The sequence below is a fragment of the Myxocyprinus asiaticus genome, chromosome 33 (genome assembly GCF_019703515.2).
Source record: "Myxocyprinus asiaticus isolate MX2 ecotype Aquarium Trade chromosome 33, UBuf_Myxa_2, whole genome shotgun sequence".
In the NCBI taxonomy this organism is placed as follows: domain Eukaryota; kingdom Metazoa; phylum Chordata; class Actinopteri; order Cypriniformes; family Catostomidae; genus Myxocyprinus; species Myxocyprinus asiaticus.
Window position 1 is genome coordinate 1,756,248 of NC_059376.1, and position 18,548 is coordinate 1,774,795.

Consider the following 18,548-nt stretch of genomic DNA (forward strand, 5'->3'; position numbering starts at 1 on the left):
CCGGCCCTAGTGACTGGAGTACTTGAGTGATTCTCTAGTGGTCTGCCTTGACCTGCCCTAGTGATCTGTCAGCCAAAATAATTCCCTGAATTATTTAGATCACTGCCCTTTACCCAAAATGTCTTTATAAGACGTTTCCTCTTACCAGAAAGAGAAGTCCTGCTTGAGTCGATCTTAGTAAACCACCTCGGTTCTTTGGGCCGTGTGGTGATCTAACCCCGTTCTCAGCCTCTGGGAGCCGCATCTCATCCACTTTTTCTGGGGAGGTTTGGCCACAGGGGACTCAAACCCCTGCCTGTGCACAGATTTTTTCCTTCAGCACTGAGTCGGATCAGCCGATGGCCCATCCAGAGGATGCCAGTTGTTGTGGAAATTATGAAATAATAGACTCAGAAGCAAAGGCTGTCTTTCTGTAAGTTTAATTTCTTTCAAGAAATTGTTTCAGTCACCATTTGAAATGCCAAAGCGTCCTCTTGATGAGTGAACACAGAGTTTCTGTTACATTGTTTTTTTTATCAGTATTTGTGGAGTGCAACCCCCACCTTCGCAAACTCCACACACAGCTGCTCCTGCTTTCATCTCTGAGAGTTTCGGCTGTTAATTGTCAAGTTGTTAACCTTGCTGTTATCTTAGGGTGTGTTCATACTTGGCAGGTTTGGTTAGATTAAAACGAACTCTGGTGCGATTGTTCTGTTAGTGCGGTTCATTTGAACAAGTGTGAACGCTGCCATCTGAACCTTGGTGCACACCAAAAAAGTGGACTGAGACCCCCTGAGTAGTGGGTCTCGGTCCGCTTCCAAATTAACTCTGGTGAGGTTCGACTGATATATGAACGCAGCATGGACCAAAGACATCTAAACAGACCAATAACAGGAAGTAATTTGCCAAACTGACCACAAGCACACCTGGTTCTTCTCATCATAGGAGCTATTTTGCCCATAACAGTTCGGTACAGGCGTCGGAACTGCCGTCAGCCGCCCTTGCAGCATATCTTTGTTTGTGTGTGCAACGGAGGAATTCCTGGCGCTGTTTTGACTCCTTTACACATTTTATTAGCTTTTCATTTGTTCTCAGCTGGTAAAAATACCACCATATATACATAAATCCAATGAGCGCATTTAGCCTAGCAGCCAGCATTGTTTTGGATGTTCGGCAAGTTCCGTCACAAAATATATGTCATAAAAGCTGTCCAATCAGGTTGTGACCTTATGCTTATGCCTTTTGTTTTGTATATTTAGGTTTGATGTTAAAAATGCCAGTGTGAATGCTAAGCGAACCAGGACTAAATGTATCATTTTCTTTTTTGGTCCGGACCAAGAGAACCGAACTACAAGTGTGAACAGACCCTTAAACACCCACACTAGGGTTAAAAAAAACATCATCTTCAACACACACTCACAGAAGATTAGTTCAAATAGAGAACAGCACTGTTCAGCAGAGGATAGCATTAAAAGCAACAAGTAGCACAGAAGAATAAACTGTAAAATTATAAGACATATGTTGAATGAGCATACATTCCCATAAAACCTATTTAAGTGCTGCAGGAAAACTTGTGATCAAATTCCTTGTTATTGTTAACATGCTTGAAATGGTCTATATCAGGGTTCGGGAACCTATGGCTCATGAGCCACAAGTGGCTCTTTGTTAAAAATCAAGTGGCTCATTGGGCGTCTCACCATTCACCAACACATGATCATTTAAAACTTTCTAGAGATAATTTTCCTGCAGAAAGTGTGGGTGCGATTGCAAAACTTGAAGTCAATGACGCTGTTTTGATTTCCTTTCTCCCGAATTTGTCGTGCAGCCTACTCCTGGTGAACAAGGTTTGAAATGAACACCTGCCAAATGCAGATTTTTCATGTGGAGTATTATGCTGATGTACTAGCCACTGTGGAAGGTGACCTGTAAGACTTCTCAGAGTGATATATTACAAGAAATTAGACACAAAGAGGCATGTTTGAAGAAACGTGTGATTATATTTTGAAAAACAGACAAAAGAAAAGCCGCCGACGCGCGTCTGATTTGATATGTGTGTGCAGTGAGCTCTGCTGTTCACGAGTGCAATGAAAGCGCTTCTCCTAGACATGCACATGCATAGAGTTCTGGGCCTTGTTTCCCAATAACTATAGATCTTAGCTGTTAAGAACATTTTCTACGAGCGATTTTATGAAAGTTATTTTTTATGTGCGCCCAGGGTGTGAAATAGCACCCGCCACACTCCAAACGTGACGAGCCTCAATCTAGTTCGCGAGCTCCTCGTTCAAATGCAGGTATTTCATGCGCGAGTAATTTTGCAACAGTGCGGGTGATCTGTAAGACTTCTCGGAGTGACACATGACAAGAAATGCTGTTAGTCAAAAAGACACGTGCTTGAAGTTACACACTTTATTATATTTTTAAGAACAGACTAAAGAAAAGCCGTCAGTGCTTGTGTCTGATTCGCTGTTTGTTCAGAGGCGTGCAACGGGACCCTGTCTCATGTAACAAGCGCATGTGAAGTGTTATCACTCTGTAAAGAGGAGGCGAGAAGCAGTTTTCCTGGTTCAGGTTATAGTTTATTTTCTCACTCTCTGCAGCACAAAGTTAATCATCACTCGCACACCGCTTCACAAAAATAAACTCTCAACGTTTGTAAAGAAACTCCTAGCTTCTTGCTCGGGTCTGTCGTGCCCAGGCTCTCTCTCCCTCCTATTTGCGGTGTGTCTCTATTTATGCCGCTCTCCCCGTGCTCACTGAAATTAGAGACAGGTGTTATACATAATTTAGCTCAGGTGTAAGCGCCCTTACCGCTTTTTCTCTCTCCGGAGAGATGCTTGACCACGCCCCCGCTGCCACACACTCCTTTTTCTCTGTTTCATTCGACTGAAAACTGTTTGCAAGAATAACGTAGTCTATGAGAATGCTGCAAATGATCTCCGATCATCTTGTGAGGTGCTGTGAGTTTAGTTTGCTTAATTTCCATGGAACAGTTCGATCTTACACATTGTGAATGCAACTCTGCAGGTTCAATAATATAAACAGGTATCTTTGTATTAAAGAAACAAAGACGAAAGTGATTAAATCATAAATTAATACAAGACATGTTCACCTTGAACCTAAAATTGAGTTTTATTTTATTTTCTTTAGGCAGCATTAACTGTATTACCAAAAACACAATACAAAAACATTCGATAAGAACACACATTTGGCAGCATTTTTTTGGGAACACAAGGGAATTTATTAGGCTTATTTATTATGATGATTATTATAATTATCTTTACATTTATAATTGTCTTTAGTTCTTAATTTGTAGGCTATTAGTAATTTTCTACCTGGTGTCATTGACGGATGCTTGCGTGATAGCAAATGGGGCTGTTGGAGATGGTAAATGTTTGGATTTGGGGAGGTGGTTATATATAAGATTTTTTTAATCACTTTGTTATTTTAATTGCTTTTTTCATTTAGTTTAAAATGCAATTTGAATTTAGAAATGTCTTTCGTGTTTCAATAAATTAAATTTTTTAATCAAAATCAATAAAGCAAAAATAATCACCGGCCCTTGGCAGAGGGGTTATATAATTGGATATCATGATATTTTTAAGGTGATTATCATTAAAATATTTTTTACATATCACCCAGCCCAAAAGGCAAGTTAAATTTTTGATGAACAATTGTAAAATGACGTGTACTCAACAAACGTGTACTCAATTCCATATTGCATGTTACCTATTAATTTTTGCATATTTGTTTGTTTTTGAGTAGTCTATGGGCAAATTATTCGTTTGTGCGATGGCTCTTTTGAAAAAATGCATCAGCCAAAAATTTAAGAATTGACTCCTTAGTGAAAAAAGGTTCCCGACCCCTGGTCTATGTTATAAATCAGTGCCTCTCCCCTATCTCATTACCATATCATTTGTAATTTCGAATTATATGATATGATAATTTATTTGTAATGAAATTATTTACAATTGTCACTGTCCAATAAAAAACAAGTATCTCCACTTTTGGCAATTTTGACTTTTTAGCATAGATGGAATGTGCCGAATGACCACTTCCTACTGTTTGAATTGTGAATCGAAATGACCAATGAAAAGATGTTTAATCAGGCTATTTGCTCAACTAGTATCTCCATTAGCCTTGAGAAGTGTCCATCAAAACCGCGTCTGTCCCACCCTTATGTTTTGAAGAGCACTGTCACGGCTCCGGTGAGCTTGTCAGTTTATTCTGTGTGTTTTGTTATTTTCTCTCCCTCATGTCAAGCCAGCATGCATGATCAGTGTTTCCACGGGAACACTGATTGTTCCCAGGGGAACGTTGATCATGCCACTAATTAGCATGCTAGCAACACCTGGTTCTCCTCTAATTCACTCCCTATTTAAACCCTTTGTGTATTCTTCACATTACAGTCATCTGCTGTCCCGTTGGAGACTATGAAGGTGGCGCATGTGATCACACTCCTCAATGGAAGGGCCGGTGAATGGGGGACTGCCATGTGGGACAACAGACATCCTTGTTGCGCCTCTTTTCACGCTTTCTCCACGGAGCTCCGCTGAGTTTTTGATCGCTTGGCCCAAGGTCGGGAGGCGGCGAGGGTCTTATCCGGACTGTCTCAAGGAGATTGACGAGTCTCAGATTATGCGATTGAGTTTCGCACCCTGGCTGCTTCTTGTGCGATGACATCCAGGACGAAATCTATCCTTTGTATCTGCCCCCACTTTCGACGATTTGGTGATCTGGCTATCTAAGTCGATCAGTGCCTGGCCCTACGCCGTCACCGCCACTCTCCACCTCTTTGGGCAGCTGGCCATTCCCTCCATTCCACTACTTCGGCCAGGTCACCAGAATTACGCCCTACACTGAGCCCATGCAAGTCAGGAGAACTCAGATTTCACATAAGGGGAAGCAGCGACGCCTCGTTAATGGACTATGCTTTCATTGTCTGGCCACTTCTCTGCTTCCTGTCCGGTAAAAGACACCGCTCGTCAGTAGGAAGGGGGTTACTGACAAGTGCAACACCTTTGGACAAGTCCCCCGGACTTCGTACGTTTCTCCCGGCCTGGCTGCAGTATGGATATACCTGTCACACAGTCTCAGCCCTGGTGGATTCCGGAGCCGAAGGATTTTCACAGCTGAACTTTATAGACATCGATTTGGCTTCCAAATGGCAGCTTCCCATGGTCCAGTTGGATGAACCTATCACCACCCACACTATCAGTGGCACACCCCTGTCCATCATCACCCAGTCCACCAAGCCAGTCACCTTCATCTCCTGAAATCATACAGTTGTCCTTTTACCTGATCCAATCTCCGGTAGTGTTGGGGCTTCCTTGGTTGGTAACGCACAACCCACACATAGACTGGTCAACTAGCACTGTTCTTGCGTGGAGTCCTTTCTGTCTTAATTCTGCTGTCTCCCCTGTCCAGTCTTCTATTTTGTTGCAGGATGAACCGGCGGATTTATGCAGAGTACCGTTGACATACCATGACTTGAGGGCGGTGTTCAGCCGGTCCCGCACCGCAACCCTTCCTCCTCATTGCCAGTACGACTGTGCAATTTAATTGCTTCCTGGCACCTCGCCTCCTTGGGGACGGCTGTATTTGCTCTCGGCTCCCGAAGGGGAGGCCATAAACAGGTATATCAATGATTCTCATCCGCCCTTCCTCGTCGCCGGCAGGGGCAGTGTTATACTTTGTGTAGAAGGATGGCTTGCTAAGACCCTGTATAGATTATTGGGGACTGAATGACATCACTGTGAAGAATCACAGTCCTTTGCCGTTGATGTCCTCAGCTTTCAAACTCTTGCAGGGAGCGCCCGTCTTTACAAAGTTGGACCTATGCAATGCTTATAACCTTGTCCGAATTAGGAAGGGGGATGAGTGGAAGACGGTTTTTAGACCCATATGGGGCACTTTGAATATTTGGTAATGCCTTTCGGATTGGTCAACGCCCACTGTCTTCCAGAGGCTTGTAAATGACATGCTTAAAGACATGGTTGATCGTTTTGTGTTTTTCTATCTTGATGATATTCTGATCTTCTCCCAGAATATCCAGGACCATGTTCAGCACGTCAGGCAGGTGCTTCAGCAACTGCTAGAGAATTGGCTGTTTGTCAAGGGAGAGAAGTGCGCTTTTCATGCACATTCGGTTCCGTTCCTGGGGTTCATTGTTTCGTCCGAGGGAGTGCGCATGGACCCTGCTAAGGTCAAAGCCGTCTCCGATTGGCCAACCCCAGATTCTCACAAGGCATTGTAGAGGTTTTTGGGGTTCGCTAACTTTTATTGGAGATTTATTAGAAATTACAGCCAACTCGCCACACCTCTGACGGATCTCACCTCCACCCGCACTGAATTTTGTTGGTCCCCGCTGGCTGAGGCCACACTTTATAAATTAAAGGATCAGTTTTCTACCGCACCCAACTGCATGGTGGAGGTGGATGTTGGAGCAGTCCTGTTACAGCGCTCTTCCTCGGATGGAAAGATGCATCAGTGTGCTTTTTTTCGCACCGCTTAACACCAGCAGAGCGGAACTATGACATCAGTCACTGAGAATTGCTGGCTGTTCGATTGGCCATGGGCGAATGGCATCATTGGTTAGAAGGTTCAAGGGTACCTTTCGTGGTCAGCACTGATCATAGGAACCTAGAGCATTGTTTCTCAACTGGTGGGTCACGATCCAAAAGTGGGTCGCAGTTCTATTCAGACTGGGTCATGGACAGCAGGGAAAGAACAATGCATGGTTCTCCCATTAAAGATTTTCGGCAGCCGCCTAAATGATAGAGATTATTTAATGATAATATAATATCGAGTGTAACGGTAGGCCTACCAGCTTGCAATAATGATCCGCTCTGCTCTCTGATGCACACGCGCAACTACTGGTTTCCCTCGATATTGTAGGGCTTTACTGGTTGTTTAGATCAGTGTTACTATCAGAAATAATTAATAATTATTTCTTTAGTTATTAATTAATATTTAAATTAATTAATTGAATCTAACTCATTAAAACCTCATATGGGGCTCCAGTAAATGTAGTGCGCTACGTTTAGGAGCGGGTTTGGTTATTAGCAATAATTAATAATTATCAAAGACAATTATTAATTATTAAAATCAATAGAACATTGATGAAAGATATCAAAGATAATCGTTAATTGTTAACATAGATGAAACATTAATTAAAATTAACACTAGCTTATTGATCGTCCAAATTCAACAATCATCAAAGATAATTATCAATTATCAAAAATCAACAGAATATAAATAAGGATTAACATTGACAGGGCACCACCCTGGAATCAGGGACTAATAACCAGATAGTATAACAGTCTCAATATTAGATTGTTTTCTTAGGAAAATCGACATCCAAAGAATATCGATTTTCGGGAAAAAAAAACAATGAATGAAGACTTGAATCCGAACACTGACATCCCGTCAGCATGACACAGGCGTATGCAAAACAAGCCAAAACACTTCTCTTTGTAATATAAACAAAGTTTATTTGTGTGTGTGTGTGTGTGTGTAAGGAAGGACGCGCACAAAATGGCAGACGTGACTCTCGTGGAGAGTAAATCACGCGAGACTTCCGGCCAGGGAATATGGCCGCGAATGTGGGCAGAGAGAAACCAGTCAATGGAGTCTACCAGTTATCGCGTTGCATCCGCTTGTACGATAGCTTAGAGACAAAGCTGAGCTTTAGCACGAAGCTATCTACGAGCCAAAAATGTGTGCCAGAATGTTTGTGAGGGGTCGCGTGTGTGTGTGGTTAGTACGAGAGAGAGAGAGAGAGAATAAAGTGACGGCCCTAAAGCCGATTTCGCGATCGTGGGAGAGAAAGCAGCTGTTAGTTTATCACTCAGAGACGCGGTGGACGGCCTCGTAAAAGTCCCGCGTTCTTTGACTCTTTAATGGATAAACTCAGTTTGCCGGTCTCACCCGCGATGGCAAAAATGCACAACAGTCCAATTTGGTTGGACCACAATACAGCAAAACAAATTTGTGATAATTAATACCCTGAGCATTAATAATGAGTGGACATGGTGGTCCGTAAACTGTACAAGCAAAAACCTTGAAACACAAGAATAACACACTATAATATTCTATCTCTGCCCAGACGTAAACCTCTTACTTGAATCGCATGAGGATGCAGAATGTGTTCATCCGTCCTTTAACTCAGACTCGGTTCCTCAAGGCTCGGGTGATGACGGGAGGCCGTTTCCTCTCTCTGTTGGTGGGCACGGCTGCTGATTCTCGGCGGGCTGGCGGAGAAATCAGAAATGTCGACTTGATTGAATATGGAAGAGAAATCTTTAATCTCTTCACTTCTGCAGGCAAACGGATGAAGATGCAGATTGCTCGGCGGTCTCCTTCGGATCCGTTAGAGTGTTCGGTTGAACACAGAGTAATCTCAACTCGTCCAGCGAGATGGAGATTGTATGGCCACAGTTTCAAGTCAGACGTTACTTCCTTGTGCCATGAGACTGCACCTGAGAGCAGCGATGAGCTACGTCTATACCCGGCGAGCAAAGTTGCTGGAAGCAAATCCCGGAAGCATTTCAGAGGTATTTCTACTCCTGATGATGTCATGGTTTGAGGGACGTTCTGTTGTGTGCCTCATCCAATAGGAGTTGAGAGTTCGATCCTTTAGTGAGCAAGGCTTCATGGGATTTGTAGTCTGTTTTGGACTCCCTTTGTTTGATTTTGGCGCGGTTTTTATCAGTAAGATTTACGACTTGGTATGTGGGGGCTGAGTTAGGTTTTATGACTGTGTTAGGCCTGCCTTTGTCTTCTATCTGAATACATGAGGCCCAACAATTTTGTGGCATGCAAACCTCAAAACTGATGTGACCTATTTAAATTCTAGTGAGACTTTTCTAGTTTAAAGAGTTACGAAGGAAGTCAAGTCAAACCTCTCAAACAGTAGGCAGCCCTGACATGTCAAACAGCGCTGAGGAGGAAAAGAGCAACACTGTGCTATGTGCTAAAAAAAATTCATTGCACATCAACACCTTTACAAAATTGTTTCACAATTATACACAAGTAAAAGTAACTGTTATATTTTGACAAAATGTTATAGTTTCACATGAAATAATCTATATGTAGAATATATTATACCTCATTTTTATATCAACAGTGGCAGTTGTAGTTAAAGTTTTAAAATGTGTTTCGGCTAGTATTTATTTTTTTCATCAATATATAATTTATTATTATTATTATTAGCCTACTATTATTTAGACTAGCTACATTGGACTCAATGGACTCAAGATGGCGCCGAGTATGGCTGCTGTGTTGCGAGCTCCGACATAACATAGTAATGTTTTGTTTGTTTTGTTCACAATTCTTATGTTTTTTGTCTCGGATGTTGTCTGCCTTATTGTCTACGTCAGACAAACACTTTTGAACATTGGTTCAGCAATTTCACACCGTAAACCGGACTTCAAATTCCTCAATGCCGACCCGCTGTTTACAAACACGCAAGCAGAGCCCTTTGTTTGGGCAGCACGGCTGCGGAAACGCAAAAGGAAAAGGGGAACAGAGCCGGCGTTCTCATCAGAGTAAGACGCCGCGCAAATCGACCCCCGCTACCCAGTATTCTACTGGCAAATGTTCAGTCTCTGGATAACAAGCTCTGTGAGCTGAAAGCGCGGATCTCTTTCCAATGAGATACAAGGGACTGCTGCATTATCTGCCTTACGGAAACTTGGATGTCTGCGGAGATTCCAGACACAGCCATTGAACTCGCGGGTTTCTCTGTGCACCGAGTGGACAGAGCGAAAGACCTCTCAGGTAAAAGCAGAGGAGGTGGTGTATGTTTTATGATCAACAAATCCTGGTGTGATCAGAGGAACGTACATTCTATCAAGTCTTTCTGCTCTCCTGATCTGGAATTTCTTATGCTTCTGTGTCGACCATTCTGGCTACCGAGGGAATTCACAGCGGTCATTATCACAGCTGTGTACATTCCCCCACAAGCCGACACAGACCAGGCACTCAAGGAACTGTATGGGAGTATAAGTGAGCAGGAAACCGCGCACCCTGAGGCCGCGTTCATTGTGACCGGGGACTTTAATAAATCCAGTTTAAAATCAGTCGCACCAAAATACCACCAGCACATTAGTTTCAACACACGAGGGGACCAGGTTTTGGACCATTGCTACTCTCCCTTCCGGGATGGCTACAAATCCCTCCCCCGCCCACCATTTGGCAAATCGGACCACTCTTCCATTCTGCTTCTGCCCGCTTACAGGCAGAAACTGAAACAGGAAGCACCCACCCTCAGAACGATCCAGTGCTGGTCGGACCAATCAGATTCTACGCTACAAGACTGTTTTGATCACACGGACTGGGAGATGTTCCGGTCCACCTCTGATGATGACATCGAGCTTTACGCTGATAGCGTAATGTGTTTCATCAGAACGTGCGTAGAGGACGTTGTTCTGACCAGAACAATACGGATCTATCCGAATCAGAAACCTTGGATTAATAGCGATGTTCGCGCGGCACTTAATGTGCGGACCTCCGCTTTTAATTCCGGGAACGCGGAGGAGCATAAACAAGCCAGTTATGCCCTCCGAACTGCAGAAACTGCAAAACTGCAAAACTGCAGTACAGGAACAAGATTGAAGGACGGTTTAACACCACCAAGTCTAGAAGCATGTGGCAGGGAATTAACATCATCATGGACTTTAAAGGGAATAAAAACTCTGCCATGAACACCGCTGTCTCTCTCCCGGATGAGCTAAATACTTTTTATGCTCGTTTTGAGGGAAATAACACCGCCCTCGCGGAGAGAGCTCTCACAGCTGAAGCTACAGAGGTTAGTTCACTCTCCGTCTCTGTAGCGGATGTAACCCGATCCTTCCGACGGGTGAATATCCGCAAAGCCGCGGGCCCAGACGGCATTCCGGGCCGCGTCATCAGAGCATGCGTGAACCAGCTGGCTGGTGTTTTTACGGACATTTTCACGCTTTCCCTCTCTTTGTCTGTAGTCCCCACATGCTTTAAAACCACCATTGTGCCTGTTCCAAAACAATCAAAAATAACTTGCTTAAATGACTGGTGTCCTGTTGCTCTGACCCCCATTATCAGCAAATGCTTTGAGAGACTAATAAGAGATTACATCTGCTCTGTGCTGCCTCTCTCTCTTGACCCGCTGCAGTTTGCTTACCGCAACAACCACTCCACTGATGATGCCATTGTATCTACAATACACACTGCTCTCTCCCACCTGGAAAAAAAGAACACTTATGTGAGAATGCTGTTTGTAGACTACAGCTCAGCATTCAACACCATAGTGCCCTCCAAGCTAGATGAGAAACTCCGGGCTCTGGGCTTAAACAGCTCACTGTGCAGCTGGATCCTGGACTTCCTGTCAAGTAGATGCCAGGTGGTTAGTATGGGCAGCAACATGTCCTCATCACTGACCCTCAACACTGGAGCCCCACAGGGCTGTGTTCTCAGCCCACTCTTGTATTCCTTGTACACACATGACTGTGTGGCAACACATAGCTCCAATGCCATCATTAAGTTTGCTGATGACACGACGGTGGTAGGTCTGATCACTGACAATGATGAAACAGCCTACAGAGAGGAGGTGCACACTCTGACACACTGGTGTCAGGAGCACAACCTCTCCCTCAACATCAGCAAGACAAATGAGCTTGTGGTGGACTTCAGAAGAAAAGACAGAGAACACAGTCCCATCACCATCAATGGAGCACCGGTGGAGAGAGTCAGCAGCTTCAAGTTCCTGGGTGTCCACATCACTGAGGAACTCACATGGTCCATCCACACTGAAGTCGTTGTGAAGAAGGCTCATCAGCACCTCTTTTTCCTGAGACGGCTGAGGAAGTTTGGAATGAACCGCCACATCCTCACACGGTTCTACACCTGCACTGTGGAGAGCATCCTGACTGGCTGTATCTCCGCCTGGTACGGCAATAGCACTGCCCACAACCGCAAAGCACTGCAAAGGGTGGTGCGAACTGCCAAACACATCATCGGAGGTGAGCTTCCCTCCCTCCAGGAAATATATACAAGGCGGTGTGTGAAAAAAGCTCGGAGGATCATCAGAGACTCCAGCCACCCGAGCCATGGGCTGTTCTCACTGCTACCATCAGGTAGGCGGTATCACAGCATCAGGACCCGCTCCAGCCGACTCCATGACAGCTTCTTCCCCCAAGCAATCAGACTTCTGAACTCTTGATCTCCCGTGATCAAATACATCAGCACTGCACTTTATTACCCTTACTCTTATATCTCACACCGGACTGTCATAAATTATATTATTATTATATTATATTCTCTCTTAACAACTGACTATCAACATACAGCCTGAATGTCAATACAGTACAATACTGTACATTCTATATATACTATATATACTTTTTTATATATTTTTATTTTTTATTTTTATTGAATAATGTGTATCTATGTAGTGCGTATTGTATACTGTACAGTGTATGTTAATATTTGTATATTGTTGAGTGGAATTATGTGCATATCAGATGTTTAAATTGTGCTGTGTTAATTTGATGTTATTGTAAATTGGTACTGTCTCGTCACTGTCATGACTGCTATGTTGATCGGAACTGCACCCAAGAATTTCACACACCATTGCACTTGTGTATATGGCTGTGTGACAATAAAGTGATTTGAAATTTGATTTGGATTTGAATTTGACCTAACCATGGTAATGAGGAGCCTTTCCACCTGTGTAATTCTATTTGAATGATGTTTGAAATTAGGAAACAAACAGGATATTAATGGGCTCATAGCATATAAATAAATATGCTCTTAATTTTTAAAAGGGGGAGAGAAAACTTCCTGTAGCTTTTGTTGTTGACATCAATAGCAAAAATAATGTCACTTGATGCATGCCCTTATACTTGAAAACCATGAGCAAAACTACGCAAGATAAAAGGAAATGCGACTCAGGATACATTAAATACAGGTTACGTTTTTACTATGGTGGGTCACCACTTGATTTCCTATGTAAAATCTAGGTCTCTAAGCAAAACCAGTTGAGAACCACTGACCTAGAGTACATCCATAACGCCAAAATCTTTAACTCTAGACAGGCTCGTTGGGCATTATTTTTCACTCGCTTTAAATTTATCCTTTCATATCGCCCGGGCTCTAAGAACGTCAAGCCCGACTTGTCTCAATGTTTCGAAGTAGAGACCTCCACCGTTCCACTGGATACCATCCTACCCGCCACTCGTGTGGTGGGCATGGTATCCTGGGAGGTGGAGGCTAAAGTCCGTACTGTGCTATGAAACACCACGCCCCCCACTACGTGGCCAGCAGGTCGGTTATTTGTTCTGCAATCAATTTGAACGCATGATTTTGTCAGCTCCTCGTGCACTTCCGGGAAGAAAGGTACTGGAGCGGGACGTGGCTGCTTTGAGCGGCGCCGTGAGCCCAGGAACCAATCATCGAGCCGCGAGGGTTCAGCGGAGGGTTCCACTCTAGCCAGACGCTCGCGGCCACCCGGGAAAGCATGTCCGTCATTTCCACATCAGCCTGTGGCTGGGCAACCGTCCCTGAGGGGAGGAAGCTCAGCTGAGGCTTCTGCTTCCGACTGGACGAGCCCGCTCTCCGATTCTGCGCTTGAGAGCTCATCAGCTTCGCGGGCTCCGAACAAGAGGTCTAACTCGCCATGAGACAAGCCGGCAGACTCGTCCGGAAGCCCGATCGGAGCAGACGAGCATGCTGGGGAATGGGAGCTCCGTGGGGGGATACCTGGCGGAGGTGGACCCATTGGGGTCCCCAAATCGCCCCCAGTGCTAGCCACACTGGCCTCATACCCGTAGGTAGAAGACCGAGGCGGGGAGCCGCTGGGGTGGCTTGCTTTCTTACGAAAGTAAGCCGTGACCGCAACGTTGCCATGGTCATGTTCTCGCAGTGAGTACATGATCCATCCACGAACGCTGTCTCCGCGTGGGTTGCACCCAGACACGAAAAACAGCAATCATGACCATCCGAAGTTGAGAGGTAATGACCGCAACCAGGAATAGCGCACAAATGGAAAGGCAGCTTTAAAAAGATGCGTCTTTAAAATAATCTATATAGGGTCTTAGCAAGCCATCCTTCTACACAAAGTATAACACTGCTCCTACCGGCGATGAGGAAGGGCAGATGAGAATCATTGATATACCTGTTTATGACCTCCCCTGAGCTGAAGACATGCACCGTTAACTCCCAGTAGTGTCCACAAACTGTGTTCCCTGGTTGACTTCCTCTGAGCCCTGTGGCAGTCGAGTTTTCGGAGAGACTCGCTGCCAGCCCAGTACACGTGCTAACTAAAGCCCTGTACTGGGGTAGGTGCTCCGCATGTGGCGGTTCCCCGTAGGTAAACCCATGTGATGTATATCTTCCGCTAATTCGTTTCCCTGTTGGCAAACTGCGTCTTCCTTGGGCAGAGTCCCCTCTGCCCCAGTCTCCATGCTTGTAGTAACTCCTCCCCTGTAGGGTAGGACCTACCATGGGACTTCTCCACATGGCATACTTCTGACATAGCTTGGCAAACCATGTGACATATTTCCACTTAAATACTGCCCCTCTCTCTGGGCGAGGTGTAGTCTCCGCGGTGTCCTCCCGTTGGGAGAGACACCCCCCCGACTAGACCTGGTCGGCCCAGTCGGATAATCCCCCTTTTTGTTAGGGAGTGGAAAAAAAGGGGATAAGAGGCCACAACTGGGCCAGCCTGTCTCTATCTTTTGGGTAGTCGACTTGTCCCAAAGGGTCGTTCGACTCTCATAACAGCGTTGGGGGAGGTTACGTGTCGGCCTGGTGCGCTGGCTACGAGGCACACAGTGGTCTGCCCGTCACACACTGCCAGTTCACGAAACACAGTTCAGCCAGTTGCGGCGTTTTGTATAGGGACCCCTAGTGTCACTACATCGACACAACGTCGAGTGAGTGACAGATAGGGAACGTCCTGGTTACTTGCGTAACCTCCGTTCCCTGATGGAGGGAACGAGACGTTGTGTCCCTCCTGCCACAACGCTGAACTACCCGCTGAAATGGCTGGACCTTGTCTTGACTCCTCAGCATAAAACCTGAATGAGTGGTTGCATACCAGCTCCTTTTATACCCGTATGTCCGGGGGAGTGGTATGCAAATACAACTCACCAATTTTCATTGGCCTTTTATCAAAGACCAGAGGTGTCTCGGGCTCCCAAGAGTGACCCCTAGTGTCATTACATCGACACAACCTCTCGTTCCCTCCACGCAAGTAACCAGGACGTTAGTCATTACAACCAGAGTTGTTGTTATTTTGATTTTAATTTAGTTTTTTTTTTCTACTTCATTTTCAATTTGTCCATTCAATTTAGTTTAATTTGATCTAAAATTATGTGTGAAATACATGTAATTAATTAAATACATTTAATGTGTTTATTACATTTAATAAATGGTAATTTTAAAACATTTAATAATGCCCATCAAATTAAATGGAAAATAAAAACAGAAAAGATCAGATACCATTAGAAATGTATTTTTATTCTACTACACTTTACACTTTTCAGTCCTCCTTCTGTGTCCAGGTATAACCTACTTCCCTAAAGTTAAGAAATTTTTGTGACAAACTCTCCTTGAGCTGATGTGTTGTTCTTTTCACATTATATTTAGTATGGATAATAGGTGAATAGAGACTTCTCCCCTCACTTGTGGTGTTCATTGTGTTTTCTGACTTTTTTGCCATTGAAACACAAGTGCCAACTTTACAGGTAACACACAGAGGTTGCGTTACAAATATGTAATGGACTGAGTTGTACAATTTCCGTGGTCTATTTCATCCGTCATATTAGTTTAAATATCCCTAATATGTAGCATATTTGATTTTGTCTCGATATAGTCAACATTTTCAGTTACAAATGGCTTTGCGTAGTAACGTGAGTCTGATAAAACATTTGTTCTATTTAATCATTTACAGAGTTGGGGAACATACTTTTAAAAGTGTACTTATGTTATTGATGTTTCTGAATGAGAGTGGCAGAGCATGTGTGGTGATCTCTTTCCCGCACACATACACAGCATGGGCACACGGGTGAGAGAGAGAAAGTACTTTGAAAGATTGCACACTGCAGCTCTCAGCCAGAATAATCACACATAAGGACATATACGCATGAAAACTGATGATCAAATACACTGAATGTATGATAGTACTAACTGTAGAGAGCACATCAATATGAAGACAAAGCCAAATCCCAGACATTTAGTCAATCAATCCTTTGAACTGTTCCTCTGCTCTTGGGTCTCTTTGTCGCACTCTCGCTCTCTGACAAGCGCCAATTAATTTACCTCAGCTGTCCGGCTGAAGTGTAGTGAAGAGATTGCCTACGTCGCGCTGGCTCTCTGATTTCTTTGACAACCAAGCCTTTCATGCATGCACAATGTCAGGTGGCTTTAAAAAGTAGACTATACAAGTCATAAAACTGATTTTGATCTAACATAGCAAGTGAAATCTCAGATTATATCCAAAAATAAATTCTCTAGCAATCGATAACCTACCAACTGAGTTCTGGGAACATGAACAGTTAGAAGTCTGTAACTAAACATGCACCATTGGAATTCATCATCCAGGTGGATGCTGCACACTGGTGGTGGTTGAGGAGATTCCCCCTATACTATGTAAAGTGCTTTGAGTGCCTAGAAAAGTGCTATATAAATGTAAGGCATTATTATTTATTAGTATTATAAAAATCCAATTAAAATATCAAACAGTTCACTAACAGATGTGTAATGATAGAGTTCTATTCATGGTGCTAAAGGTGACTAATTATGTTATTTTCAATTCATTTTGTAAGATTGTTTATGAGAAAAAGAGTTTTTCCATGCTCTTGAAAAATATTTTTTTTGTAGATACGTGCTTTTCATCAGACAGCAACATAATGCTTGTATTTGCTGTACTGCCTTTACCTTTTGCAACCCTGCGTCGACATGTGTGGCTGTTGTATTTTGGCTTTGCTATATGCAACGCATAATTTAAATTCATTTAAATGGACTGAATTCTATTCACAACAATCTACACTGTCATTTAAGTGTTAAACTTCTGGTGCACCATGTCACAACAGCATATTTACTGTGCAATTTTACATTGAGAATCAATGGGTTCATCCAAAAGCTGAAAAATGTTGCTTTCAGAGGCTTTATATGGAGTTAGGATGAAAATAAGATGCATTTCGAACTGTTCTGAGACTTGTGCACAGCACAGCACACTGGAGGTTAAGTCATTCACTAAATAGGGAGCAAGGGTGCATCCTATAGCTTTCTATGCAGCCAAGTGCATTCACTCTTAAAATCTGACCAAAAGTTCAGTTTCAGGCTGCAGATGATGTTTGGATCACTCAACATGTTTGGCAGACATGTGACAATGATAATCAGTACATAGATTCAGAATTTTATAATGCTACATTTTATTTTAACATGGTTGGCAGTGATTGGAAGATGCTGGACATTACTTTGAATAAGAATTATTTTTCAGCTTTATAGAAAATCAGCGGTAATGTTTGTAACGTCTCAAAAAATCAGACTTTCTGTAGCTTGGTATTATTTAACATTTCATAACTTAGTCCTGCTGTTCACATATGTGGACTGCAATTTTTTTGTTTTGTTTATTAGGTCCTATTAGTTACAAATCAAAAAGGGAAATGAAATCACTGCACACAGCAGTCATGCTTGGGTCTCAGGAGGTTAAATGTATTCTGATATAAAATAAATACTTTTTTTTAAGTACAGTTATAACAATTTGGGTTAAAAAAAGGTGGCTTTATTGACATGAAAATTATGTCATAGGGCAAAAACCTCCAATTCTCATTACTGTATTACAAAAAATGATCTTGGTAAAGTGTATTTGCAATGATATTAATCTGAAAATTCTCACCCTTGAGAAGAGTGGGAATTATGTGTGAACCCTCATAAGTAAAATGTCTGGATTGATTATAGTTATGATTATTATTATTTAATGTTTTTGTGAAGTGTAGTAAAAAGAATTCGAGGTAAAGTGTACCCTGACAGAATCAACCAACCCCTGTCTCCCCTATTTTACTCTTTGTAATGAATGTTTATATATATATATATATATATATATATATATATATATATATATATATATATATATATACATATATACATATTACTCAAACCTGGAGCCTAACCCATTTTCTTTAAACTACGTTAATTGCATTTGGGTAATTTTTGTATAATTGTTACACAACAGTTGGTCATCTAATCAGACTGACCAAGCAATGTTCCAATAGTTATGATATTTCTTATAACAGCACTGAGACACTTCACTGTTTGTATCACTTCACTTGTCTGTGTTCACAGCATTTTGATGCTGATAAAAATAAAAAGGCACGCATCAATTACCTGTTTATGGACATTAACGCAAATGTGACGCCTCTTTGTACACAGTACAATTAAGCAATGGTGTGATAGACATTGTATATACTTCCAAGAGGCACTCTTGATTTACATTTCTAAATCATGTGTGCATGTTTGATTGTCATTTTAGCTTATTTACAATGTGACACTTGAAGTACAAGTTACATAAACACAGATTCATATGAGGA